Here is a 19,172-nt window from a genome sequence, read left to right as displayed (position 1 = left end):
ATTTTTTGGAAATTGAAGTCCCAAAACAGAATTGTAAATTATGTTCGATTATCTTTGGAAACGGTGGGGTTGGTCCGGTTTCGTGAGGTCCGAGGGCTCTCCCACTGAAACCTTTCAAAATTGTTGTTCGAAAAACAGTTTTACACGATCTCTCGTGATGTTCAGAAAAGATGAGCTTCAGGGCCGTCCCTCGGTAATTTTTTGGAATTCGAATACACAAGCAAAATGGGGGTTCAGAGGATCTCCCCGGAAAATTTTCGAAATCATAGTTTAAAAAATGCAGTTTAGACGATCTATGCTGATGTTAAGGGGAGGAAAGATTTGGAGGACATTCCGCAGAAATTTATAGAAATTGAAGTCTTAAAAACGAAATTAGAGCACCATCTGTTTCTTGAAATTGAAGCTCCACAAACGCAATTTATGCCACATTCGATGATAATAGTAGGTGTTTTCAAGGGGCTTGCGCACAGAAATTTATCGTAATTGAAGCACTAGGAACGGTTTTTGACTTTGTGCAATATTAGAACTTTTCCTCTCTCAACTCAAACATTAATGAACTTATTCAATGTCAAGCGTCTTTTTACAGGAGCCAGTCAAGAATCCTACTTTCTCCCACTGAACACTGAATGTGGGAGACTGGAAATTTTTTTTAACAACAGAAAGTTAGCATCGAGTCTACCTACAGCTTCAAAAATTACACCAAAAGTAAACGATTTTTATGAGAGATGTTCCCTTTGCAAAGGTGATTTTCTGAGAAGCTCCAGTTTATCTAGCAAAATGAATCATAAAATACCATCGTAACATTCGATCATATATTTATGGCAAAAATATACACATGTCCGGAAAATATTTTATTTGTTAAAACAAATTACTTCAGGTATGTGAGAAAGAAATATTTACAGTAAGTCAGCTTTCAATGTAGCGCTCAACAAAATGACAACAAAGTGCAAGTTTTTCAGATAAGATGAGTATTTTCTTGTGATTTTGTATATTTTAAATATTTTTAATACTAATCCAGCCTGTTTTAATGCAAGCATATAAAACTTTTGAAACAAATATTCAAAATGTTTTGTTGACTTTCTCCGAAACAAAACTTTCGATCGTGCTCTACTCACGTAACGAAGTTAAAAATTTTCTGTTATATCACATTGAGTTAGGTCATTCTTCTTCATTTTTTTGTATAAAACCCAAGTGCTAAAAAGCGAGGAAACGGAATCGGATTGAATTTTGGCTCTTTCTAACGCTTTTTTATCCGCAGCCTGTTGATGCGCTTACCTTGTCCAATATTGGCGGCCATACTTTAGAACCCATTTCTCTGAGAAGAGCCAGCCCATTCGCTCGCTTCAAGGGAGCACAAAAGTGTAATACTTTTAAGGGCTCATATCTAAAGAAACCAAACCGAGAATATTTTTTCGAGGTTAAACGAATCTTTCTGAATGCATTATTTCCAAATGCATTCCTCAAAGATGGAGTTTCAAAAAGATGCAAACCGTTCCGGAAAGTTTCGTCTCGGCGGAGTTTGCACGTATTTAATGAAAAGAAAAGCAGTTCGGCTTGTAGATAAAAACGAAAGAAAGAAAAATCTTTTCCGCTCAAGATATCCACGTTGTTAAATCTGGTCCTTCAAAGTAAAAATCTAAACCAATTTTAATTTCGGCGTCCATCTTTTTTCGCCAAAGACAAAAAGCAGCGAAAAATGTAATCGAGCGAATAAAGAGGTTAAAAATTGGGAGCGAAAGACAAAAGAGGATTGGGAAGTGTCCGCGCGGATGAGACGCCGTAACTCTATTAGAAAATATTAACATCACCTGGATCTCTTTTGGTAGGGAAAATACTTTTAATCACATTTCATCCGCTCGCATTCGTACAAAGGAAAAGGAGACATTTGGTAAGACTCTCTCTGGCGGGCTGGCAACGTCTTGCCGAGTTAACCACATTTAACAAACAAACAGGCTTCTCATCAATATGCTCGCCGCAGAAAAGGCTGTTTTTAGCCATCGTCACACATATTAATTACGGTATTTGATCGTAATCCCCGAACGGAGCAGCGCTTAATCCAGTGAAGCGGTGGGAAGGTGGCGAACGCGATTACCTGTTGCGCGCGAACAGAAAAGGACATCTCGTTAGAAGACGCGCGCCCTTCCCCAAAATGGATAAACGCTGCGAAATGCAACAAAAGAGGACGAGGCAACATTTTTGCCGCCGTCCGCTCGCACATCCCATTATCCTGTCCCATCTGGGACGCGGAAGCGCGCAGATCTCGAACTGGGATTACCGTAGAGCGAACTGCTTGAAATTTGAAAGCGCGTTTGGCGGGAGCGGAGGAAAAGATGAAACGTGCCGCCGCCAAGGATGAAAGGGAGAGAGCTGGCCGCGCGCACGCACACAACTAATCCCTGGTAATGAAGATTACATTACAGCGGTAAGTGAGAGACGCACAAAAAGATGGAACCCTGTTTATGGAATTAATTCCCGGTGTCTGCCGCGACCAGTAATGATATTAGAAGGCGTGCGGCTCATGTAATTAGCGATGCCTGGGCCGCCGTCAAAGAACGGTCCCGCCTTTCTCCTCTTTTCCTCGATCTTAGGAGCGCAGCTTACGCAACATTTTTAAATGCTTAATAACAGCGGCAGCATACAAATAATGCGAACCAAAAACTGGCGCCGATTAAGCTGCTTTTCGATCCGATTGGACGCCGATTTTCCGGGGAGTGTTTACCGGAATTTTAACTAATGTGGCCTACACTATTTTTATCTCTTTCCTATTCCAGAACTTACCCCCCTCGTGCAACGATACGGAAAGGTGATTACAAGGGGCTTAAACGCGCCGCTTCTAATGCCTCTAATACGACTATCGGTTCTTTTGATTTCTTCCAGCCATCGATGAGGAAATGATCGGAAAAAACTTCCTCCAAACAGAAACATAAATCGCCCTTATTAATTTACAAGATGCCTGGAATTTTTCTTCTTTCAAAGACAGTTAGTTCACAAAAAGATTCGCTTTAAAAATCCGTCCATCTTAAAAATTGAAAGATAAGATGAAATATCTAAATTATTTTGAAGAAAATAATAAAATTTAGTATAGTGTAGCTCTGGTAAGTTGAGGCTCTCTTTTGGGGAGTTCAGTAAAAAGGGGAAGTGTTACAAGCGCGGATTTCATTTGGAATACTTTTGCAAAACTACTATGAAACTAGCCCAATTCAACTCAGCGTCAATCACCCTTCCATATTACCTCAAAAGGAAACAAACATTGGCAAGGTCAAGCCCAAACTTATCGGAGCCACTACATCTTGTTGCAGGGGCGGCATTTCACCATTTCATTTGGGGGGTCGAGTTTCTTAAATGTATAACCGCAAAGCGAAACCAAACACACATTAGCTAACAAGAAGTTGTCATACAATCGGTTTAATATGAATAAAATTAGTGTTTAGAAACAATTAAAATTTTGATTCATTGACTAAAAAGTTATACAAAACATCTTGCTACTAAAGTTTTTATACCTTTTGGAAAAGTTATAATGCTTGATTTTTGGAATTTGGAAGAGCAGGGGAATCATGTTACTAATTTATCAGTGCCCAATGTCGTGCTGTTTTGCCAGTTCAGCTAAATGGAAAAGGTTTTTTTCTTCCCTTTGCGCTTCGAAAATATTTCTCTAACTTCCTGAGACATAAAAAAAAAATCTTTCTCTACTAGCTGAGCTGTTTGTAATAGTTAAAATATAATTGAAGTATTACAAAGTTATGTGTGAAAACACTTTTTATTTCTTGCTCTTCAAAATCGCCCAGGCTACTTCGAAAACTGTGAGGGGCTTAAACTTTTCATAATTGAATAATCTAGTCATGTCGGTGCTCTCAGCTTCAATGAGATATCATCTGCCTCCAGCTCTGTTATTCACTATTCCAGACTAATGAGTCCATAACAAGGGCGAAACTGCAGTCTATGGATGTGAAAACCATTCTGTCGGTATATTGCTTGTAATTTTTCTTGCCTCATGCTAAAAATTTTACTCACAGTTGAAACATTTTATTTTTCGTTTTCAAAATCCAATCCAAATAACCATAATCCCAGCCAATCATACAGAAAAATAACTATCATTAAACCTTGTGTTAATTTCATTCGAAACTGAATCTATTACTTCATACAAAATATTCAAAAACCAATGTTTGACTTCACATCATCATGTGAATTTTTGTCTTTTTTTTTTTTTTTTTTTTTTTTTTTGCGCCTCTTTAAAATTGACTCGGAGGAAGAATTTTTTGGAAAAACTTCACGATTGATTGAAATATAAATCTGTAAAAAATCTATTTTCAGTTTCAATTGTAGATTCAACTGTGGTAGTATGGTGCACAGATCAATTGTAGATTGAACTGTGGTTTTAATAGTCGAGTAGTAGATTGAAGATATAGATTTTGATAGAGTAAAGCATTTTTCAAAAACCTTTTCCCGATGCGAACAAAGTGGATAAAAATTCAAACGAAGTCATACATCCTAAAGGGCATGAGCTTTTTCACCATTGAAAGAATCGTTTTGCAATATTTCTTCCAGTCGTCAAATCACTGCTTTGAAGTTATAGAGAAAGGTTTTTATAGTTTTAACGCTTGAAGATTATTTTGTGTCACTCTGCGATTGCATAATTATAGAGCCCCATAACAGGTATTTGGTTGATATGTCTTTTTTTTATTCAATAATCACTTGCATTTTTAAGAAGTTTCTATGAAAGCATTATAATGTATTGAGCAGCTGAAACGTGTTTCGAGCAGAAGAAAGCGATGAACACTCATTAAATAAATATACACTTAAAATTGAGCGTAAAAGTGAATGTAAAATATCAAGGAATTTTTTTGTGAAAACCATGCAGCCACACCACTTTTCACGAGCCTTGGAGATACCATCGTTACACTGGGCACACAAGTGTGAAATATTTAGTCTATATGAGGCAATGTCTTCTTTAGTTAAAATTAACCATTGTTCTCTATCAGTTGTCTATGTTGTGAAAAAGCTGAAAATACTTCACGAATTTCTAAGTCATCGAAATAACGAAAAACACTTTTTCTAGTCTGAGAATGTGTCGAGTTTCATCAAATAGTTGCTGAGAACCAGCGAGATTTCCTTTCATGAACATTAATTTCCGACTTACATAAATTGAATTCACCCACTTTCTATAATTCTGCTCAAAAAATTTGGGGGTGCGACCGCCTCCTCTTGACCCCCCTATTTTCCGCCCCTGTCTTGTTGCAATGTTATTCAAACCTAAGCAAAGTATCCAAAAAAGCAAATGCTACAATCTAAGTTTCATTTTCAAGCTTGAATAATAAATTGCCTGAATTTCAGTGGTGTAGTAGACCACTACTTATTTCTTCATTCAAGCGTCCTTCCACTTAATTTCAATAACGCTTACTTTAGTATCTGTAAGGGCCACCATTTTGTTTTTCAGGACTACACTCCGACATTAGTTTTATTTATATAATTAATGTACTAACGCGAGTTAATTATCAATATCTCCGTATCGGGCTCCTAGTTTTGAACTAATTAAGTATCAATATTTTCGTATCAGGCTCCTAGTTTTGAACTAATTAAGTATCAATATCTCCGTATCGGGCTCCTAGTTTTGAACTAATTAAGTATCAATATCTCCGTATCGGACTGATAGTTTTGAACTAATTAAGCATCAATGTCTCCGTATCGGGCTCCTAGTTTTGAACTAGAAACAAAGGGGAATACTGTCATATTTTCATTTTGGAAGAGGCTAAAACATAACGCCATTCAAAACATTTCAACCAATGCGAACATTCCTCCGTCGGTCCTCGGCTAAAAATCCCTACAGTCAGTAACGTATATAGACTTCGGTGCACCTCCCCTCCCCCGCAAGATTTTAAAAGTACGCCCTCCTCCACCGATAAGAATTTTTTATTTTTAAATTTTAACATGGTGTTATTTTTTCAGAGCGTGAGCCCTCATACCTCTTGCGCCCCCCCCCCCCCGCACTACAGGAGTTTTGGGAGTGCAATGTACGCCACTGCCTACAGTTAATCTCTTGTACTATTTAAACTTCCATTAATAATTTTGAAGCTTTTGTTAATGATGAAACTATTCAGAAGTTTTGCCCACTTCCCAACCATTCACCGATGCGCTCTAAGATTTCATACTTAATAAGTAAGGAGCAATACTACTGTCGAAAATAAGAAGCTGTATTAAAAATAGTATATTTTATAACAACTCAAGAGCTTAAATTGAACACGCTTCAAAAACTATAGATCTGTACCTATAACAACGAACGTAGCTATAGATCTATAGTAAAACTTCCTTAAACGCCGACTACTTCCTATACACTTGCTTTTTAATTCCCTGATCTGAGTTTTGCATCAACGCCCTAACTCACTACTTTGAAAAATCTACTTTGAGTCTTTTAAGCTCGTTTTAATGCTTATGACATTTTCTTGAATTTTGTCAAAACTGTTTTCGATTTTACGTTTTCCTCGATGCAACATATAATTGTTTTATACAGGATGCGAAAATATAAGAACTTGTCTACATTTCTCAAAATTGTTTGTTGTTACTGCATTAAAATCCTACCCCCCCCCCCCCACCATAAACGTAAGAAAAATCTGATTAGTTTTAAGTTTAGCTTGACAGAAAAAACATTTGAAAATCCCGTGTCCTGAAGTCTTGATGCAGTAAAAAATATACTATTTTCTCTTTAGATAACTGATGTCCAACAAAAAATCTTTAGACAACTATCAAAATAACAGTGATGCACCATAACATGATCTTTGGAAATTCAATTTGTTTCCCTACGCCTAAAAATTACGAAAGTGAAAGATATTTAAAAAACTGGGAAATAAATGAATATAAACACTATATAAACTTAAATACAATTCAGTACTTGATTAATAGTTAGGGGAGGGTGGCCCAAAGCGGGTAGGCTTTCGTATACCTCCCCTTATGGTGTGTAAGCGGCGATGCATACGTATGTCGTGTTTACATGACACCCCCCCCCCCCCGTCGAGTTTTTATCAGTCCCTGCGAAGCAGCAGTGAAGCGGTATGGCACTACCAGGCTTAAAATTAAAAAAAAAAAAAAAATGATGCATTTCTAAAAAAAAAATGAAGTTTTGTAACTTGTGATTAGTCGAAGATCAGCTTTTTTTTTTTTAATTATCAATAATATTACGTTATTCTGACACCATCCACCTACAAACTAAAATAGTCATTTCATTTGTTTCTTTTTTAAGTTTAAGGTTATAAGTATTGAAATAAAAAACGTGCCTTTGGGCAAAGCGGGTATTGGATTTAATCATATATTTATTTATAATTTCTTGACTCGTGTACTGACTTAGGATTTTTTAATTCAATAGGGTAAGTACTTTAAAAATTTATTTTTTAGGGTGGCAATTAATTAGTCTATTAATTCAATCAGTTATTTCTTTATGTTTTATAAACAAATGTGCTGACTTTAAATTTGATAAGTACAACTGTTTTACATTTTTTTACGCAATGGCAGGTAGCTAGTCAACTATTTTTATCATTTATAACTTCATATTTGATTGGCGAATGTACCAAAGCACAATTAGTTACGTTACCCGCTTTGGGCTTCCTGGTAGGGCAAAGCAGGTTTTTCAAATGTTTCTAAAAATTGATAATAAATAAATGTTAGGTTTGAAATAATACAAAAATCACTTTTTGTGTTGAAGTTCAAGAACCCTGCTAGAAAATAAAACCGAAATTGTTGTGATAAAAATTCAAAAACTACAACTTTCGATTGTTCTTCGAAAACCTACCCGCTTTGGGCCACCCTCCCCTATACTCTTGATGACATTGAAGAAAAATATTTATCAATCAAATGTCAAGTTAGAAAACAGTTTTACTCAAATTAGAAAAGAAAAAAAATACTTTAAACACACAAGCAAGATCATTCACTTAAAAAACCTAGTTTTGATTGTAGGATGCTTAACAAAGTTCTGTATCATTCAACAATTTACATCTGTGGCTGCTAATATTGAAGTTTTTCACAGTTAAAGACACTAAAACATAAAAAATATATGTTGCGCTAAATAATAATAAATTTTAATAAAACCTTAGAATATGATCGAGAATCTTTGAAATCTGATTAATGTAAAAAAATTACATCATATTTAAAAATGAATCAAGTTAACAGTAGAATAAATTTATTTGAAATTTATTTACAAAAAAAAAATAACTCCGTTTTTTTTTTTTTTCAAAAAATAAGAATTCAAGACACGCGTAGTTCCCATGAATGTTATTTTTGTTTGCTCCCATGGGAAATATGCATTTAATCATGCAGTTTCCAATCGATGTTAAGTTTTCCTTCTTGCTTCGTTATTTTTCATTTCATGATACAGTAAAATTTTAATCAAATATAATTTTAAATGAAGAAATTATAATGGAAAATTGTTTTATATACTAGGGGAAATAAAAATGCAATAAAAAAATTCGCTGTTTGAACTCTGATTTTTTTTTACTACTGATATCAGGCGAAGTTAAATGTGCATTAGTTAGCAACGGTATTGCAAATTTAATTTTCTATAACTCGTTGATTTTAAAAATGGACGGCTTCGTTCTTAGAGAGAGAAAGAAATAAAGAAATGTATATAGGGCAACCGAAAGCGAAATGGATATAAAGGGGTTATGGATAAAATATTTCATTTGATAAAATTATTAGTTATAACATAAAAAATCAATCAAATATGATTAAAATAAGTTAAATTATTTTTAACAGTACGAAGTTATTCCACTAGAAAAACTCAAAACTAATATATACTTTGATCGTTTTCACTATTCAAATTATTTGTTAATAATTGTGAATTTAAATAAAAAAGAGCATGGCGACAAAGATTTAAAAAAAAAAAGTACTAAAAACAGATTTTTAAAAATTGAGAGATTGAGCAATTTCGTTCATAAGGAGCTGATAATGAAATTGATTCAGGTTTTTAACTTTATACAGTGGAAGCCGGTTAATTGAATCAATGGTTAATTGAATCAACCGCTTAAATGAATCGAATTGTCAAAAACAAAATCAGTTCCAGCTTCACTGAGTCAGTCGCTTTATTGAATCAGCCGCTTTATGGAAACAAAATGTTTAGATCAAACGTGATTTATATAAGCGGCGACCACTGTATTGGCATAAAATTTAAGAACAGGACACTAAAAAAAAATAAATAATAAATTTTTAGTACAGAACTACAAAATATTTTGCTACCTGTTTAAAAACTTTAGAACCTTAAAAATGTTATACTTGAATAAAATTGCATTGCTGGGGTTAAACTTGCAAAAATAAAAATAACTTTTCATTTATACGTCGGCGTCGTTTCACTCCAGTCCCTTGAACGACATATAAACGATGCTTTACTGTAATTGATTTATAAAATGTTCAGACTTGTTTTCTAATGTTATTTTGTGGTACCCCATAATATGTGGCATCCCCTGTAAACCAACCTTTTTACATTTTTTTTTTTTTTTTTTCAAAATTAAAATTCATACCTAAAATTTTTCTTTTAAACTTTTGAGTTAATGATTCTAATCCCAGAATCCTGATTTTCAATATTCGCTTAGTTATATTATTTTTTTTCTTAAACATCTCAGGTGTAAGCAACGAAAACAAAAGGTACTCAAAACTCGGAAGTTTTACCCTGCGTTCTTTGACGCAGGAACATTTGAAAGAGAATGGAAAAGGTTATTTTGAATGATGTGGAAAAGTAAATTATCCAATCTTAACTTTTAAAATATTTAAAGATGCTGAAGTACGTATATCATATACAGATATTACATTATTTTTCTTTTCTTCTCTTACCATTGATTTTAGCCTGAATATTAATTCATCGAAGTTAAAGGCCTATTATTTCTGCATTTCTTCTGATATTAATTAAGTTTTAGCTCAATTTGTTCTAAAATAAAGTTTAATTTCATTTATATGTCGCTCTCATTTATGCTCCTTTTTGAATAAATTTCTTGAGGCGAGTGAGAAATGAATATCGATTGTTAAGTTTGCATTGTGATAAATTTTCGAGAAAATCACTTAATTACATATTACACAGCAAAACCGTCTCAGTCAGTCGACTGAAGTTAGGAGGACTGACATTTTAACTCAACTAGAATAAATCTTCTGCTAACAGCCCTCTCTAAAACGATCACCTAATGAAACGATCAAAATTCCATGAAAGAGAATCCCTTCCCCCCTCATATATCAGCCCTAATTGTCCTCCAGAAGCGATCAATTTTGAACAATTCCCCATTAAAACAACCATTTCCTGTAAAAAAAATGTTTTCTGTTGCTTATTATTACTGAAATGATTGATAATTGAATGTGTGTTATTGTTAATGATTCAAATATGGTTTCAAAAATCCGACTTCAAGTAATTCCGGCAGTTTTTTCATCCTTCTACAAGATATTTACTGCCAGGTAAACAGCCTGCTATTGAAAACTTTGGCTTCCATAAAGTGTTCTGCTTAAATAATAGTTTATTTTGTTAAGTCTCAATGCCACGTTTAACGATGTTTCTCATTTTCGAGGAGCTCTCATAAAGCGATCACCTCTCTCAACGGACAATTCCCGTCCGAAAAGGAAGTTTTAAGAATTTTCATAATATGTAAATGGATCATTGCGAAGATATATATATTTTTTAATTTCAAGAAATAAAAATGTTTTGATGCAGATCATCGATATTAAGTTTAAATAAAATGACGATTAAATAACTAAAAAAAAAAAAAAAGCATTTGAATTAAATATATTATACCAGTTTCAATTTTACCAGATGTAGTGCTAATAAAGTTGACACTAAACAGGGATCGACAAAGAAATCCCGTCTACCTAATTCTGCGATTGCGCAATGCTCGCGTTATTTCATATTTGCACTATACACTGTGCGCATGCGTAACCCTGAGCGATAGGATTTTTATTGCTTTCACTTTGAAGCCAGTATAACCGTAAAATGGATATCCAGAGTTTTCGGAACTATAAACACATCTCACATCCTTCCGAGTTTCCGAAAAATCTGCACAGCAGGATAGGAAGCTGACAAAACTCGGAAGCAAGATAAACAAAATAGCGAGAAAACTTGTTTGACTAACCGTACTAAATACGATTAACGTTATCAGAAATTCAACGAAATAACTGATTTCAGATACATCTACGATATGAATGATCCTAACGTGAGTCACTTATGAATTTTAAGAACAAATAGCTACATGAGCAGAAAAAATGTGTGAAAATAATTACAGGAATAAACTGTTTCCTCACACACTTGATTTCCAACAAAATAAAACGAATAATATTATTGAATCCATGTGCAAAAAATGTTTATTAATGAAAACTTTAAATTTCACTCAAAATTGTTCTCAAAATTTAAAATGTTTAAATACCAATAAGTGTAGGGTTTTAAGGACGATGTGACGCTCTTTTAACTTGTAAAAAAATCAATATTTTATCTACAAACTAAATAATTTTAGAATTTATTTTAGGGCACTTGACAAATGAGTTAACTAAAGAATAAATGAGTACAAATTATAACAATGTAATTCACCGGGGATAAAAATATTACACAGTGATAATTTTTCAAGTGAAAGACAGTTTAGTGCTGATAATATTTTCTCGTAATTGATAAATGGGGGTGAAGTATTTTTGTTAGACGAATGTATATTATCATCGTTTCACGACATGCAAAGCCAGAGTTATCACAGTTGTCAGTCACTATTGACATGGGTCATATATCCTATGAAGTACAAAATAACAAAGAGTTCAGAGAGTAAAGCTGCTCCGAATTTCTTACTTTTCGTGTTGGCTTCTGTCTTTTTAAAAAGCAGTTGGTTTTTTAATTTTTATTATTTTAGTTTACAAAATTCGTAAGGCTGAATACTAAAACAAATAAATAGCAATAACTCCATCCGCTATTGTCTCCAGATCATTACAAAAGAAAAACAATTTTTTTCTCCGGATAAACTAGCACAGTTCAACAAACCAAAATAATAATAATAATAATAATAATAATAAAAATAATTGACATTTTTAACAATCTTCAGAAATTTTTTCCTCCAATGCGTAACTAAATAAATCTGGTTTTTCTACGAAAATAGAAACATTAAATAAACCAAATATCTTATCAAATCTGCATGTGAAAAAAAAAAAGCGTCAATTTTAGAGAAAATCTTTAAATATTTTCTATGAAGCATTTGTTCAAAGAGTTTGTGTCCGGTACTAAATTTAAAAATAAACATAATCTGTAACGTTTGTAATACAAATGAAATGTCTGTATTTAATTTGCTGTGTTATATTTAGTGGAATGTAAGCTCGCTCATAACATTTGTAAAATATCATGGTTTTAACAAAAGTTCCTTTTTTTTAAAATTAAATAAGCACTAATTTTCATAATTTACATTTTAGACTTTAGAAACTTTTGTAGAAAAAAAAAAGAAAGAAAGGTAAAGTGAAAAAAAAAAAAAAAAAAAACGGATATGGGAATTAAAAAAAAGCAGCTCTTTTGCACTGACCAATAACATGATCAAGAAAATATAAAATGCATGATAGGTGAAGGCTATAGACTTTATTTTTTAGATGAATAATCAAAATTGTTTGGCATACAAAGTAAAAAAGCCTCCAAGTTTTGCACTAAACTAATACATAAAAAAGTGATAAATAATGGAGGCACTGCGTCTCCAGACAGATAAATATACATTAATACTATAAGCATACTTAATTTGATTTTTTAATTTTAATTATATCTCATCTGTGAATAGAACTTGAATAAATATAAATACGGGAAGTTTCTTTACTGAACATGTGACTAGTATGCGGCATGCAATGTACAACGTGAAATTTTTTCGGATATGGGACTCATAGAAACGAGGCCGATACTCTGGTTTTACACCGAAAAATGAGTGAAAAAATTGAAAAACAAACGCATCGAAAAAAAATCCATTTTGATATTTTTTTTAAAAAGTAATTTGGGGGGAATACCGCCAAAATGTCCCCTCATACTACAAATGTGGAAGTGAGAAGCAAAGGGATGTAAGTGACAAAATTAAAAATTTCGAGATAACCAGTACAAAAAGTAGAGGAACCTCTCCTCTGTCTTTGGGCAAGAGATATTACAAGTAGTCCTGGTACTTGCTGCTATACAGCATGATTTGTAAAAAAAAAAAAAAAACAATGAAAGCCTACCTAAGACGTTATATTTAAAATCATTTTACTCAAAACTTAAAAAAGTCCACTTATATCCGTTTGCTTCTCACTGCCTCAAATGTTCATGATTTTGGACTTTTCACCTCTCTAGCCCCTTTTCAGAAGAATTTTCATGGTTAAAATAACGCTACCTTCGCCTCTAAATCAAAATGATGGGTATGAAACTCAAAAATCGAAAAAATAGGATTATGTTATCTCTAAAAAGGGGGGGGGGGGAGAGGGGGGGGACGGTTGTCAGATTTGGATTCAGGGGACATTTTACAAAAGAATCAGCAGGAATGGTGCCAGAAGCATTTTGAAAGGTTTTTATTTATTATTATAACTAAAGACTTGATGCTACGACTAATAATAAATTTTATTTCATCAAATATTTGGCGTTTGTGCAAGTGATCATGCTCATGAAGGATCGTCTAAAAAGCTAAAAATTTCTCATTACTTTCGTTTCTTCCTTCAATTGAGACATTTATAATAACACGAAATATTGATCTCACACATTTTCAAACCCTTTTCCTTTCAGGAATTATTTAACTCCTTCATTCAATAAACCGTACGGGCTTCACATTTCTTAAAGTAACAACGCTAGCAGAAGTAGTAATTTAAAGGTAAAATCAAGAAGAGAGGAAAAAACCATGCATACAAAATAGACAACATTTTAAGCGGGGAGGGGGAGGGAGAGAGAAAAAGAAAATTTGAAGTTAGAATGAACAAGAACAGAACAGAGAGGTACTATTTGAATCATGAAAAAGAGTTGGGAAAGGTTTTAACAAAAATGAATTGAAAATAACCAGGAGACAAACTAAGATCTCAGATCCATGTTTTGATTTCAAAGAAACTGTTGCAAGCTTCGTTATGAAAGATGAGAAAAAAAAAATGTGCAAACGTAAGGGAATGTGGAGCAAAGTGAAATGGTGAAATATTTACTCTGCTTTTCGCGCAACCTATCTAGTAATGCTTTAACTATGTAGTAACACATGTAATCTTTTCCAATCAAGAAAAAAATCCCTCTGAAAATCAAAGAGTATGATAATACAGCAATTTTCAAAAGTTGATACGCATAGTGTAATATTTTGTCGAAAGACAAAACACATTTTTGGTATTAAATAATAGATCTCGTTATTAACATTTGAAATATTAATTGAGATCTTCTAATATTCAGTGCAGTATTTATTTGCTAAATATTAAGCTTCTTTGTATTGTAAATGCTTTGTACAATTGGGCATATCCATGCGGGGAAAAGTGAAATAGTACATATCATTGAGTTATTCAGTCTTTTACCAAATCACTCATGCATTCATTTATTTATTAATTCATTTACATTCCTTCATTCAAAATTTCCTTCATTTATTCATTCATTCACTTATTTTTAATTCGCTATTTTATTCACTCATTTATTTATTTTCGTCTATTCTTTCATTTTCTTTTCATTTATTTATTAATTCATTTACATTCCTTCATTTAAAATTTCCTTCATTTATTCATTCATTCACTTATTTTTAATTCACTATTTTATTCACTTATTTATTTATTTTCGTCTATTCTTTCACTTTCTTTTCATTTATTTATTCATACATTTATTAACCCGTTTATTTGATAAACAATTTCTTTAATGATGGTATAGAAAACATTTCATTAGGGGGAAAAAAATCATTTTTCACTTTGTCCCATGAAAAAAAAGATGAAAAATGTTCACTTTTTTTTGAGGCATAAACTTACTGCCAAAAAGAATGTTTCAATGCAAGTTTTGTTGTAAAATATATTGTTTGATCATTATGTATCGTAATTTTCAGTACAAAATTCCCAAAGTGTTCATTTTGAAAAAACAACTAGGTTCTTAACTATTTCACTTTTCCCCACGTTCGCCTACATTTAAACATGCAAATAATAAGAAAAGAAAAAGCCAGAATAAAAATGCGTTGAAACGCAAATTCTTAATGCTTCAAATGTCTCGTTTGCAATTAAAAATATTAAACAATATGTATGATATTTTACAGATCAGTAATACAATCAAGACACAATGGTTGAAAAACTTAAATTTTTTAATAGAAAGAAAAAATATTTCATTGCGCACTAAAGTGGAAATAAGTCTTGTATCTTCATTCTCTTTGTGCGGTAGAAGTAAACGATGGAATCAAGTGCCCAAATTTATTTGATTTTATGTTTCTTGTTCGTATTGAAAAGCTGTCATTTGTAAACAACAACAGCCAAATTAAGCAATGTAAATTTCTAAACTATGCAACCGAAGTTTAAAAACTATGGTTAAAAACTATGCAATATTTTTATACTGAGCTGAAATGTAAGACTTTTCGTCAAGTATTATAGAGTACTTTGCCGCTGTTGCAAGAAGAAAACAATTCTAAGTTTTTGAAAAATTTTAACTTTCAAAGAATACAACTAGAGAAAACCATGGTCCAGAGAAATTCCATTTTTTTTTTCAAAATTCCTTTCCTTTTCCACTCATGTGTTAAAATTTTAAAGAAATGTATGTTCACATCAGAATTTACTAATGTAAACAAATAATGAAAGGAAAAAAAAACATTAACGCAAGAAGAAACAACTTGATAAAAAAATATGATAAAGCAATTGCTATTGAAGCTTTATTATTACCGTCTTCTCTGTAATTCATTAATTTATTTCATGAAAAAAAATGTTGTGCAACAAATACTTTGCTTATTTCTTACAATAGGTCCCATTTTTAATTTTCAAACATAACCTACAAAACATATTAAAATATATATATATTTTTTTAATTTAATGAAAACTGTTATAAAAACTTCTGTTGAAAAAACACTTTAATAGAGTAATTTAATTATAACCAGTTTATATGTCAAAAATATCTCGCACAGAAGCTTAAAACTAAGACAGAACTTCAGTAAACTAAGAAACTTATTCAGGTATGATGAAAAAAGAAGCATCTGCAAATTCTTTCTCCTTAGAGCGATTGCGTCTAATAAAAGCTAACAAAAAAAATTGAAAAACCCATTTGCGTTGATTAAAGACCAGAATTTAGTTTGAATCGTATAAAGCGCTTCAGCACATTACGATCGTTACCGTCAGAGTCACCAATTTATTCTTTAGCTTAGGTGGTCTAGGTGATGCCCCTTTTTTCCCTTCGGATTAAATTCCTAGCACCCGATGAGAGAGAAAATTCTAGAAATCAAAATATTTTCGAAATCTTTAAATAAAGAGTTTGTTTCGATCAACATCTGTAGGAAGCTGGAGTATGCACAGACATGCTCAAGATAGCGTAATATCGTCGAAATTAAGTTTCATTCAGTTGATGCAGTTAAAAAGCTTGCATTCTGGGAGCAAAGAGTGGAAGAAAAGAGAATCTTTTTCCTCCGAAATAACTAGGAGCTTAAGAAAAAAGCAAGTCCTAGTACAGTAGGGAGTAAATAAGCTTTGGACGAGTTGCGTTCTGCGAAGCGCAACGAGTGTAAAATATTTTATCTCTGGAGCAGTATGCTTCGTGACACTTTCTATAAATCTATAGCGGGAAAAGACAAGGGCGCGTCTCTAGGACGAGTGCAGAGTTGCGTTACAAACAATTACTAGGCGAGAACATTACTGAGAAAGAAAAGTTTCTCTGTGCTGAACAATTCTCGACTTTCTTCGCGACAACGGCTTTATGCGTTATGACAGTAATTTATGTGAAAGAAGTTAAGTACACAGTTTTTTTTTCCGTCGTCTCCCCGAAATAGGCAGCAAAGAAAGTGGAGAAAAAGTCCGTAAGACGCGCTTTGAAAGGCTTAGTCAGCTGCGGAGCAAGTTGCTGACAAATCATAGCAAGCAATCACTCCCGCACAACAGTCTAATTCTTTGTGATTAGTGCACACTTGCCAATAGGTGCATCGGGCCCACTCATGCATATCAAGTCTCGGAGAAGAAGTCTTCTTTTTCTCAAACTCCCAGAGAGGGGGACTTAATCCTCGTTCATGATGCACTGGCGGCACCCGGTAATCCCAACATCAACAATCAGATCCCGGACCGTGGCTTATCGACGGTCCGGGCACTGGGAACACGCGCCGGATTTCACAGGGCCTGAGCACTGAGCTCATTTCTCACAACACTGGGCACATGAGCGGAGGGATGGAGCGAAGAGAAAAAACTTCAAGGCCCACACTCGTCGGGGGAGGAATTTCAATAGATTAAAGAAAAACTTTTTCCACAGGGGTGGGCCTTCCAAGTGTATGCATGCGTGCACTACGCAAACTAATGCCCCCGCACGCGTGCGCTGCGAAAAAAGGAAATCATTAAGAGGATTGGGGATCCGCAGCAGCTACTTCAACTCTTGTCGTTGCTACCTGGTGGACAAAAAGTACAAAATAAAAACTTTGCTAAAGAAGAATGCGCACAGATAATAAATGAAAATGCTGGATGCGAATCCTGCAAAAATGCTGAATGCGGAACATGGGGGTACTTTTTTTAATGATCCTTTTTACTTTAAGTTCCGAATAAGAATGCGACTTCTTCTGTGTCTGGAATTTATATTGAAACAAGGATCACTTCTATCAAGAAAGTGTGAGTCGACAGAAATTTCGTCTTTGTATCACTTAGAGAAGAGTTGCACTTTCGTTTCATCGTCAAAAATTGATGCTCTCTTTACGAGCTACCTATTTAACGCGCACAAAAAAAAAAAAAAAAAAAACTTTTCTCTTAGCAATTATAACTATATGTATAAATACATACATAAAATAACTTTAAATTACTTTTCGATATCTTTCGGCCGTTCATAAACTACCTGAAATTACAAATCATAATGTAACAGGATACGTTAATGTTCCTTCGCGTTTATACCCTTAAAAAATAATATTAATTAAGAATGATGTTCCTAATAATGGAGGGTAGGTGGTCACAGCCACATCAAAGTGTAACGAAATATTGAAGGATACACATGTTTGCCCATACATTTGATTTAGCAAAATAGAGCAATAGGGATAGGCAGGAAAAGATTTAACACCAACTACTTGACTCTATAGGGAAAATATCACACTAAAAATCTAACAGATGATTCCATTTTTAAGATTTGACACTATTTAAAACATATACACACATTTATGGATAATTGCAAGTAGCTATTAGATGTAACAGATCAAAAGCGCCCATCAAAGTTTACAATTAAGCATATGTGGAAAAATACGTTAAAAATTATCTGGAAACCATTTTTTTAAAACCATTTCTCATGACTTTTAAATAATTGCCTTATGAATCTGATTTAATCCTTAGTTTATATATATATATATATATATATATATTATATATATATATATATATATATACATATATATAAGACATTTTTGACAGCAGTGGTATAATTGATGAATGAACGAATTAGCTCGTTTTTCGAATGTAAGAAAGAACGGTAAAATTGCTTGTGTCTGAAGTTTTTTCCCTGGAATAAAAATAGATATTTAACATAAGGGACGTTGACAATAAATAAATCGGGAACTCTTAGATAGTACTGCGCAGTTATTTAAAACGTAGTTAGAAAATTTTACATGTTTATATATTTAGTAATGAGGTAGCGTAAAAGGTAGTTCAAACACCTGATTCCAATCAAGTGTTTTTTTCTTTCATTTTTTTAAACCTATTCTGAAGTGATAAATTAACAAAGAAAATCATAATTGCTAAATAGAAACACAATGAACTTTTAAAACTGCAAAAAATTTAATTCAGCAGGTAGAAAAATAAAATATTAACGTTATAAAATTTTAGCATATTTTCTTAAAAATGGTAACCCATTGGAAAAGCTATAAATTTGAAATTATATTTTTTCTAAATTCTAGCATATATTTACATCAATTACAAATCAGTATGCACGCAAAATAAAGAAGTTGTAGGAAAATGTATACTGTATAGTTGTACTTCATATAGTCTTTCTTCATTTCTTTTACCTGATGAAAATATGAACTTCTAACTTGATGTTCTTGGATTTCGGAAGTCGCGCAAAGTGCCACTAAAACTTATTCACCATCTAGTAGTTA

General features: G+C 33.0%; 1 protein-coding gene across 1 annotated transcript in view; it reads right to left on the bottom strand.

The window, feature by feature from the left end:
- Nucleotides 1-19,172, bottom strand: part of LOC129232323 (uncharacterized) — a gene marked incomplete at its 5' end in the record, with an annotated part of 35,508 nt that overhangs the window by 5,504 nt on the left and 10,832 nt on the right. The window lies entirely within an intron of this gene.

This window comes from Uloborus diversus, unplaced genomic scaffold (assembly GCF_026930045.1).
Source record: "Uloborus diversus isolate 005 unplaced genomic scaffold, Udiv.v.3.1 scaffold_1144, whole genome shotgun sequence".
NCBI classification, from domain to species: Eukaryota; Metazoa; Arthropoda; class Arachnida; order Araneae; family Uloboridae; genus Uloborus; species Uloborus diversus.
The sequence above is the reverse complement of the archived record's forward strand: the minus strand, read 5'-3'. Positions and strand labels throughout refer to the sequence as shown.